Source organism: Cupressus sempervirens, chromosome 3 (genome assembly GCF_028749045.1).
Source record: "Cupressus sempervirens isolate cs-2001-9-10 chromosome 3, ASM2874904v1, whole genome shotgun sequence".
Lineage (NCBI taxonomy): Eukaryota > Viridiplantae > Streptophyta > Pinopsida > Cupressales > Cupressaceae > Cupressus > Cupressus sempervirens.
This window is the reverse complement of record NC_143120.1, coordinates 291,346,066-291,358,382: the sequence shown is the minus strand read 5'-3', so window position 1 is coordinate 291,358,382 and position 12,317 is coordinate 291,346,066.

Sequence of the window (12,317 nt, the reverse complement as noted above, 5' to 3'; positions counted from 1 at the left end):
TCAAAGGTGATGAAGGCATATTCCTGGGCTACTCCTATAGAAGTAAAGCATACAAATGTTTGAATCTGTCTACTTATAAAATCATAGAAAGTGCACATGTGAGAATTGATGAGTTTGCAAAAAAGAGTGAAGAAGAAAGCAACAAAGAACCTGAGGATTACAAAAGATTTGTTCACTATGAATTTGATACTTTTCCAAATTTATCTAGAAGCTAGGAGGCCTCACCTCCTAAGTCCCCAAAGTCCCCAAAAGCTACCGAGTTGCAATCAGTGCAACTCGAGTCATAGTTTGAAGGACCTGAGTCATAGTCAAAAGCTACCTAGCTATTGCTAGATCAAACCAAGTCTGATGGACCCGAGTCATAGATAGTGGGACTTGAGCTTAATATAGAAGGTCATGAAGAAGTAATTAAATCCAAAGTACCTGTGTTAGCAAGATATGTCAAAAGGAATAATGCATCATTAGAGACAAGTCAAATGGAACAATGACAAGAAACAAATTGAAAGGTACATGTTTTCTTGTTGAATTTGAACCTAGAAATGTTAAAGATGCTTTGGATAATGAAAGATGGATTTAAGTAATGAATGAGGAAATATAACAAATAGAGAAGAACAAAATCTGGACCCTTGTTCCTAGACCCAAGGATAGAAATGTAATTGGCACAAACTGGGTATTCAAAAATAAGCTAGATGAAGATGGAGAAGTTCCAGAAAAAAAGAAAGGTTAGTATGTAAAGGTTATTGTCAAGAAGAAGGTATTGACTATGGTGAAACTTTTGCTCCTATTACAAGATTAGAAGGTGTTAGAACTTTACTAGCATATGCAGTTCAAAGAGGATTTAAAGTTTATCAAATGGATGTAAAATCTGCATTCTTGAATGGAATTCTTGATGAGAAAGTCTACATAGAACAACCTAAAGGTTTTGTAGATCCCAGAAAAAGAGATATGGTCTACAAATTACACAAAGAATTATATGGTCTCAAGCAATCTCCTAGAGTTTGGTATGAAAGAATTCATAACTAGTTGATAAAGATTGATTTTTAAAGAACAAATGATAACAACAGTCTATATATCAAAGAAGGACTAGACAAGAAGATTGTATTGGTAGAAATATTTGTGGATGACACTTTATTTATAGGATATGATAACTTGTGCAAGGCATTTTTGAAAGAAATGAATAAAGAATTTGAGATGTCTATTTTTGGAGAGATAAAATTCTTTGTTGGATTACAGATCCAACAGAATAAAGATGGTATCTACATTACTCAATCTAAATATATTAAGGAGATGCTAAAGAAATTTGGAATGGAAGACTCAAGACTAGTTGGAACTCCTATGTTATTGGACATAAGCTTTCCAAAAATGATGATTCCAAGGAGGTAGATTAGACTACATACAGATCAATGATTGAAAAATTGTAGTATGTAGTGTATACAAGGCCTAATATTGCATTAGTAGTCAGTATGGTGGCAAGATTTTTAACAAATCTCAAAGAAAATCACATGATGACAATCAAAAGAATCATGACATATCTGAAAGGTAATGAAGACTATGGTTTATGGTACAAAAAAGGAGGTAATTTGGACTTATAAGTATTCAAAGATGTTGATTGGGTAAGAAGTGTTGAAGATAGAAAAAGCACCAATGGTGGAGCATTCTTTTTTGATAAAAGACTAGTGTCTTAAACAAGCAAGAAACAAAATTGTATTTCTCAATCCACAACAGAGGCAGAATATGTGGCAGCAATAATTAATTGTTCTAATATTATTTTGTTCAAACAATTTTTGGTAGGTATGAAGATAGAGATCAAGGATCCAGTAGTTATATACTATGATAACACTAGTACAATTAATATATCAAAGAATCTAGTGATGCATACCAAAACATAACACATTGCTATAAAATATCATTTTTAAAGAGAATTGGTACAAAATAAAGAGGTAAGATTGGAATATGTGAATACAAAGGAACAAATTTTAGACATATTCACTAAGCCATTACCTAAGGATGCATTTTTGTATCTAAGAGGTAAGTTGGGGATCATTCCCCTATTTGAAGCTCACTAAATGAAGTTTGGTGATGCATCAACCATAGCATGTTAAAGATCAATCAGTTGATGTAGTATTGACAAAGGCACATTGCAAATGAATCAGTACATGAGGTACATTGATATTTACTGAACATTTCCTTTGGCATGAGATGTCAAAGAGGGAGAATTTTGCTGTCATATCTCACAAAATTTTTATCACTTCAAGAGATGACAAAGAGGGAGATATCAAAGGTAGAGTTTTGGTGATAGAGGGAGAAATTAAAGGCAAAGAGAGTTTATACTGATAGAGGGAGTTCTCATGGATGAGAATCAAAATGAAACTAAGGATATGTTCCTTACTTTATTCTTGCTCTAAAATTTTATTACATTATGACATGTTGTGTTGCCATTAATGCCAAAGAGGGAGATTGTTGGAAACAATTGATTAATTTCGTATTGTCTTTGATATTACACAAAATGTCATAACATTTCTAGTCAGTGTATGCTGGGCTCACTCAGACATTGAAGACAGTTTCCTATGTCTGTCAAGCATTCCATAATTTTCCTAGTTCAAAAGATAGTGTCTATTGAGTTCACTCAGGCAACAAAGGAAAGTTTGCAGAAGTTGAGTGTTAACCAAACTCACTTAGTTAATGAATGAAATATTAGATGGAACTAGTGTTAACCAAGATCACTCGATTACCAAAGGAAATTTGACAATATGCAATGTTAACCAAATTTACTTGGTTAACACAGGAAAATCACTTTGAGTTAGTATCTACCAAGCAGGGTCGATTAACGAAGAATTTTCTTGCTTTGGCATATTAAGTTAAATAGTTTTGTTTGTTAGTTCATGCTGACTGAGAAGATGAATATTAATTATTCTAAGTTGTATTCAACTTGACTTGACAATGTGTAAGATATAAATATAAGGTCAAGTTGAGGATTGAATGTGAAAAAAACATAATTGAAGAATTGATGATGCTTGAAGGAAGCAAATTAGAAGGATAAGCAAAATATCCTTGATGAGGTGCAAAAATATATTAAATTAGGAGGGATCAAGTATACAAGCTAGAATTGAGATTTATAATCAACAATTTAGTTGCATCAGAAATTAGGTCATCTCTTTGTTACTCTCTAAGCATTGTAGTAGTGATCTAAATCTCTTAACAGAGTTGGCTTAGCAACTATTTGTAAATCCTCTAACAAGGTGACATTTCTATTGAATTGTTTAAAGATCTCTAACAAGGCCACTCCTAAGAGGGTGATTAACTCCTCTAATAGGGTCACACCTAACATTGTATTTTGTAATCTTTAATAGGGTTGGCTCCTAATAGGGCTCACTTCAAAAGAGTGAAAATTAGTAACTAGTTTCCTTTGGTGGTTTTTCCCAAATTGAGTTTCCACATTAAAATCTTGTGTTCATGTTATTTCTTTTATGCATTTGCAACTAAGTTAAAGTAACATCAATCATATATAATATCTTAAGACTTTCATGTAAGGCATTTTCCAAGCTATTTTAGTGTTTACTGAGTTACAACATTTTTCTTGTGTGCTTACCAAGTTACAATATTTTTCTTGTGTGTTTATCGAGTTACATAGAGTTCAATTTTGATTTATATTGACATCTAAGAGATTTGGGATTTATTTTAGTGGTAACTGATTCACCCCTCTCCTCTTAGTTACTCCTTATATTTGCAAAAATATTATCCTTGTATAGGGTAAGTTCACCTTTTTCACAAGAACTTATCAAATCTGATTACACTATCTACCATTTTTTCAAAAGCACGTTTTTGCATTTTGAATGTATAGTTTATTTCTATCACCAGGTTGTTGATAAAAAAATCCATTTCCTTTGTTTCTAGACTTTTTCTAGGGTATCTTGTGAATATTTGTTCATCTCTAGAGGAATGTAGTAAAAGGTTCCCTGCTTCATTTTTTGGTGTTAAAAATATCCAACATTGTGAGTGTGTGTTGAATGTTATAGGAATATTGTTTAATGAAATTTTTAAACTAATTCTTTAAGTATTTGGATTCTTTGCAAGAGTTTCATGAACCACTCCATGGCTTGACCTTTGAGGTCTCAATTATGTATGTATTCCTAAGAAATTGATATTGCTCCCTAACCTCTAGTCAAATCAATGGATCACACTAAGCTTACCCCACACAAGGCTAAGTATTTTTGTTTCTATCATTAAAGTAATAGTTGCATTACATTTCAAGAATCTATTTTAAGATCTTATAAAAAAAGCAAAGATAGACATTTAACACACCCATGGATCACTTCTCCACTTAATTGTTTTAAAATTATGAAAATAAATGATGTGTATCTAGAGATTGTTATTCTTTCCCATATCACATCAAATGATACAATTATACATGAAAAAATAAACCAACTAATACAACATTCGTAAGTTGGTTCTTCTAGAGAATGCATCTCTAAGAATTCCTACATCATCCATGAAGAAAAAAAATTGTAGAACGCGTACCTCATAACACATGTCCTTAGCTAAAGTGAGTTATCTCAGCTATGAGGGACTACAAGATTATCAATGGAAAAAATACACCTATTTTCATATTCATGTGGATACATGTGACACAATATAACAAAAAGAAGGTTCTAGACCTGAAAAGTGACATCATTTTCCCATCTTTTGGTGCATGTCATTTTTTTGTCACATCCAAAATAATATTCTACCACTCTAAATTGAGAATGCATGTGCAACTGCGTTCTATATGCATCAAAAATATGTGAAGCTGAAAAAATGGACCAAGTTTACATTTATTTAATAGGTCTATTAAGTTTTTAAAATTATAGGCCATCATGAATGTTAGAACTCTAGCTGCTATGGCCAAGAGAATGTCCTCAGCTAGCCAACACATAGAAATTCTTGATTTGCTTGCATGCCGACGACATTACCCTTGCCTATAAGAGTCAAAGTTACAATGTTCATGATGGTATATAAATTAAAATACCTAATTAAAGACCTCTAACAAAAATGTTGCATTTTTCAACTCCACTTGATGTCCTATGAATATGAATTGAGATTACATATTGAATTATGGCCTCCTTCTGCATTGCCTAAAATCAAGAGGTTGACACATTTAGTTGTCATGCAATCATAGGTTAATGTTGAGCTTCACTTGGTTTTGATAATAGTTTAATATTCTTTACTAATATGAGCCAACCACGTGAAGGTGGAAGCTCATTTGCCCCCTCCCCCCCCTGTTAACATCTAAAATTCATTCATTCTATTAATAATATGTAACATTCATGAACTATCAAATATTAACATTAATTAACACATAAGTTTTATTAGAAAATTCACATGAACATTAAAACATAAGATTTATTAGAACATTCACATGAACATCCAATAGAACATAATTAAAACATGAGTTGTTATGAAATAAGTTACATAAATGACAATCATTTTTTTGTCTTTTTCTTTTTTTGTCCTTCCCTATATTGTTGCAAAGGCATATCCATGTTGTCATCAACATTTCTTCTCACTCGTGGACATGATCTCGTTGTCCTTTGCAAAGGTGGGTCCTCTACAATAACAAATAAAAGGGTTAAATTAAAAAAAATCAAGACTTTAAATACTTTAAAGAACATAAGCGTAGCACTCTTTATCTTGTCCAACCACATCATCTTTCTTGATGACTTGAACCTCAACACACCCATCAAGAACAACCTCTACATCCCTTGCAACTACAACATAAGATGTTTTCTTAATCCCAACACATATTATAGTTAAATTTGTATTGCTATACCAAATTCAATTTATAATATTTACTTGCATTAATAATTCAAAAATCAAAATTCCAATAGAAAATATATACCTTCAGTATCCATGCATCATTTTTGCTGACATGAGAGATAAGTGCCATTTTATCTCCTTCATCACCAAATTCATCTTTTACACCAATATAAACCATTTCATCACACTACTATTTGAATTGACACCTCCATGGTGCTTGGATGGTGTATCATGATTGGTAGGCTACAATCCAATATAAATAATTAGTGCATTTATCAATAATATATGCATATAAATACAAGACAAATACTGAGAAATGTTAATCATTCATTTAAGTACATATAAATATATTCACTTTAAAGTTTTAAACAAATATATAATCATTGTTTCCTTACTTAAAATAAATATAACGACTTATATTTTTGAAACTTAATATCAAATATAGTAATTGCTGAAGTATTCAATTTGAAATAAAAATCAATTGAATTATTTACCTCATTGATAGATCTAGTAGAAGAACCTTGTGCACTCATTTCTCTAAGTCATCTAGTCACGATTGTATAGCCTTGTTTAAAGGCTATTTTCTTGTCCTCTTCATAAGTTATTTTTTTAAACTCCAAGGCCTATATTTTTTCTTAGTATCATGATTTTTTTTTGTAATCAATTTAATCAAAGACCAAATTATTTACAATTTATAAATATTTTCATATAATTTTTCATGTACTTATACTTATAGTTCATGCAACAAGTTTTGAATATCCACCCGAGCTAAGCTCGTGCTACTTGTGCTTCTATTTTCTTGCTTCAGTTGCCTTTCATGTCTTAGACAACCTATGTGAAGTTTGAAACATGTTAGATCACATAAGTATTAAGAGTAATTAGTACATAATTTCATTCTTAATATTATGACATACCTTCTTTCCTCGGGTAGTACTATTTCTCCACCATGTCTTGCACTTTTCTCAATGGCATTCTTTTTAAGATTGTCCCACTCAATAATAAGAATATAGGGGGGCTGCTCATAATAAGAGTTGCATTCCATTTGTCTCTTGTAGTTGTACCTAATATACTTCAAAACTTGGCCCACTTTATCAAGGAGCCTAAGTTTTTGAAAGACGTTGGGTCCAAAAAGTGTTGTTATGGCATCATTGAATTTATCCTTTAACTTTTTAGTTTTTAAATTCCACTTTTTAAGAAAAGAAAAGAAATGTTAGATTCATAAATGAATTGAAGCTACCTTTTAATTTACTTGAAGAAATTGATCAAAAGAAATCTGATCTAGCAATGAAATCAAAATATGATACCCTGTGCGTATGGTCAACCCAAATATGCGTAAACATTCATCATTAAGTTTTTCATAAAATAGATTATTCCCTGCAAAATAATAATGGAATTAGTAGTTATTGCAAGGGGCTACATAGGAGGTTAGTACATTTGATTATTAGTATAATATTGTATAAAAAAAGAAAGGATCAATCTTTAAAGTACTTGGAAGTTGGGCTACTCTTAGGGGAAGTCCATCTTCATTTCTCATGAGTAATTGATCACAATTATTTAGTGTTTGTGTACATCTAAAACAAGTACATCCAGGAATGTCCTCATCACCTCCTGCATAAAATGAATCCAATATTACAAAATACCCCTGAATAAATAATATTTCAAGTGAAATAAACACATGAAAAATAAGAGAGAAAAAGAAGAATCTACTAACCAATAGGCATTTCCATCACATCTGTGGCCATGCTACGTGTTTTTGAGATTGCAGTTGGCATTACCTCTATGGTTATGTTCCTTGTAGCAGACAGCATAGTGAACATAGGATCAATGCTAGGTGCTAAAAAAAAAGATTGTTAGAGCTATTAAAAAAAATATTGTTCGAACAAAACATAAGTGTAGGATAGAACATGCGATGTACTTGAACCACCTGAAGTATCTACATTTGGGGCATGGTCCTTTAAAGTATCTTGTATCTCTGTAAAAATAACACATGTATTTTATTTAATGACATAAATAAAAGAGTATACTATAAAAACTATTATTGAACTTTTCTTATAATTAAAAACTACACTAATACTTACTATATAAGTTTGAACTAGGTGCATCAACTCATCCTCTCTCATTTGTATTTGAGGAGTCTGAGATCAAATTGATGCCAATTGAGTTAACGATCTTGATAGTGCACGAAGGACCTTTTGTAGTGCAACCACAAGATTAGTGGGTGACACAAAATCAATAATGAATAGAATCTACTCATCCTGTGGCTCCTCATGGACTACTTGTTCCTTTCCCTTTTCCCGATCAACACTTGTTTGTGAGAACAATATTATTAGTGCTATATTTAAAATCAATCCAAAATAATAGTGAAGAATAAAACATAATAAAAAATACACATTAATATATTTCTTGTATCTAATTTGTACAACAACAATGAGTTTTACCTATTGGGAAGAAGAAGTCTCGTGAGAACCATCATCGTCGTGCATATCGTGTGGCTATTGATCCATAATATTGCCCTATATTTCAAAAAAAATATTGAGACATGTTAAAATACATGTGTTATTATTCTAAGTTAGCAATAAATAAATATAAATATAATGGTGTGTTGGATTCATTGATTGGAGTTGATTTTAAATATGCATAGTACATACCACCTCACCCATAATAGTGACTTTATTTGTATCTATGTGATTCAAATTGTAATCAATAAGAAGCTCTTTGCCTGTACGTATTAATTTTTATCGCACATACAAATACACGATTTCCCTCGTGCACCTCAAATATGCAATTGGGTCACTTCTTAGTTGACGTGGGTCATGTACTATTTATAAAACTTGTAATATTCCCTGATGCTTTTGACCTTCCATCAATGTATATAGCTACTATTTTAATTTGTTCACTAACTTTTGGTTGTATATAATTTTCTGCGAGTGCATACCTACACATACCTTTTTTATATCTAACAATTTGCATCCAACTACTGTAATCACAGTAAGGTATTTCGTGTGCTTATTAAATTTCTTATTGATATTTTGAGCTTGACTTGATCTCCTTGATTTAGACATACTAAATGTCTCACTTTCTTCTTCCATTCCTACATTTTCCTCGCTCGAGGAAGATGATTCTAGCAAATACCTATTCGCTAGTACCTACACTCCACAAAATAAGAGAGATAGGTGACAATGAGAGAGATATTTACAAATGGTAAAAGACATTAATCTCTATGGTGTGTACTAACTTATACCTCATGATCCATGAGACTGTGTGGGATGCTCATGAAAGGGCTTTGGGTTTCTACATATGTAAATCAATTGTCTTATGTTAACTAATAATTCATGATACATATACTCAAAATTACATCGAATATTAGCATCTCATATGAATTATAAATATTAGAAGGTACATTACAAGTTAATAAAATTAATCATTGATCTATCAAGAACTCAATATTGAATAGCATAAGTATTAATCACATAACTATACATTTCATTTTTGTCATTGATAATCAAATTCCCCTTCAATGTTAGCTAATCAAACCCCTCATCATTGATATTATTCTTCATCCATCTCATCATTAGAATCATTGTCGTCATTGACAACATCACTACCACTATCATGGTGGTGGTGGTCATCATCACAATCATCATCATCATCATCATCAATAGAAGCATCATCATCATGATCAGTAGCAACATTCATTTGCATCAGAAGCATCACTAACTAACTCTTGATCGTAATCCACTTGTAATACCTACCCATAGTTTGCTTTTATGTTATATTTACCAAACTCTTTTATGCCTATTTCATGCATAGTTTGCTTTTCTGTTATATTTACCAAACTCTTTTATGCCTATTTCATGCATATGTTAGTTTCAAGGATATTATATTTATAATTATGATATTATTTTATGACTTGGATTACATGTATATCAATAAAGAATCACTCAATTACTTAAATTTCACATAATGATTGATGATTATGATAACTAGTGCATTAATGATGCTTTAATTATTCTTTAGTAAATGTGGTTTCCCTCATGATAATATCAAAAAAATGATTATTTTATATTCATAGTGATGCATTGTTATATCTAAGAATTTGATGATTTGACTTGTGATTTACTATTATACTTACCCCATACTTGCATGTGTATGGTGTGTGTGTTTATTTTAGTTTTGTATTTGACGTGCCTAATATGGTTGAGGGAGGGAGTCATACTCACCTACTAGTCAGGATCTACATGATGTACTAATCCCCACCATTGTCTGTTTAGCTTAGATATATATGCACATGTACATGCTCATCTTTTATATAGGTTTGCAGGTACTAGGCATCAACTTCTCCAAATTGCCAAGATGAGCACACCTCATTGCAATAACTCAATGGTAAGAATGAAGAGATAATGTTCAGGTCCATTCCCAACCATAGCCTAAATACTTGTCTTGCAAGGAGGACTCATAACTGACTTTCCACCCTTTTAAAAACCCATGAGTTTATCTTTGTTTGCATTGTTTACTTTTAAGTTTTGATCGATTTTGATAATGTTGCTTTTATGTGGATTTGACCAAGTGATCTATTTGGTAAATGATTTAATTATAATATTTGGGTTAATCATATAATATTGAGATTTAATAAATATTATTTGATTAAAAAGAAAATATTAAAATATGAGAATGTTTAATTAATTAAAAAACTAATTATATACATGATTTAATTTAAAAGACTTAATTCAAAAAATTAGTTAAAGAGAAATTAGACTATGATGATATTTAATTAATTAGAAATTAATTAAATATGTGCTTCAGTTTTAAAAGACTTAATTTAAAAGTCTAATTTAAGAAGTTGGATAAAATGATAATTAGAATAGTAAAAGATTAAAGATTTAATAATATTTTATTATAACTATTTAATTAATAATAATAAAATTAGAGTTGCATTTGAATAATGGACTTTAATTATTATTGTTAATTTAAATAATAAATGATGCTTTGAATAGTGCTTGTACTAATTAATAAAGTAGAGAAAAATAAAATAAAAGAATATTTTAATTAAAAAGTTATTTAAGTGAGCATGAAAGGATTAAATAATAATAAAAATAGTTTAAAGAGAGGCCTTTGCATGTTCGAAAACTAGAAACCCTAGGTAGAGTTAAACTCTTTATTAAAAGATTCAAGCTCATTTCTAGGCACACAAATTTTGGGAGCAAAATCTTGGAATTGTATCAAAAGAATTGTTGAAAATTTTAGAGGGTTTGGATGTGCATGCATTCACAGATTGTCTCAAATTTTAGCTGTGGTTTTAAGGTAGAGTTTGAAAACTCAGTGTCGAATTTTATTGAAAAATCTATCTACTATGTGTCTTCCTGGGTGCTTGCATAATGCTTATTAATTTATTTATTTATTCTAGATGAAGAATTGTGTTGTAGATTTTGAAAAGGAAAACATATTGATAAAAAAAACTTGACCGAAGAAAACTGTAGAAAAAAAAGGAAAATTATTTTGATTGTTTTCTTTTAAAATTCTTTCTAATTTGATTATAGAAAATTTGAAGAAAACAAGAAATTGAATAGCTAGGGTTTGAACTTTAAATTTCTCATGTGATTATCATGAATTTTCTAAATAAAGATAAATATTCTTCTTATATCTAAAATAATTTGGTTGCAAAATTTATTACAAAAACAAAAGATTAATTCAGAGGAAAGCATGTTATAAGTAAACTTATACATACATGTGAAAACTAATATATTAAAAATAGAAAACTAAGTATATTATGGTTGCATGATTTGAGAAAGGAATGCAAAAATAGTGATTGCATATTTTTGAAGATTTTAGCCATGCGAAAATAGAAAATTACATAATTCTATTCTTTTTAGGAAAATTCAAATTTTTGGATTTATTTTAATAAAAAAAAAAATTTAAAAATTTAAAATTTTATTTATTAATTTTGAAAATTCAATTTTCAGATTTATTATTTAAAAAATTAAAAATAAATTAGAATTATTTATTAATTCTGAAAATTAAATTATATTAATTAAAAATAAAAATTATTATTATTTACTAATTTTGAAAATTAAATTAATACTACTCATTTAGTTATAAAGTGGATGTTGGTATTAAAGAATCTTTAAGTTTAGTTAAACTCTTAGTGGCATATAAACAAGTTTATATTTATTAATGCAAGGGAGGATTTAATAAATAAATATTTATAATTTTATTAAATTTTTAAAGAGGAGTTATAGTTGAGTTGACTTTATAATCATCTAGTTATGAATATTTATATATTATGAGTGAAATTGTAAATAGGTTAATTATAATTATAATTTCAAGTTTGAGTTATCTCGAATTAGATTATCAATTAAAGGAAAAGTAAATATTAATATTAGAGTTAAATATAAGTCAAATTAATAGTTTAGAAATTAATTTGATATTAAGATTTAATCTAATAATATATATTTATGTTATTAATTAAATCATTCATAATTTAAGATTATTCAAATTAATAACATGATAATATTGCATGATTGATA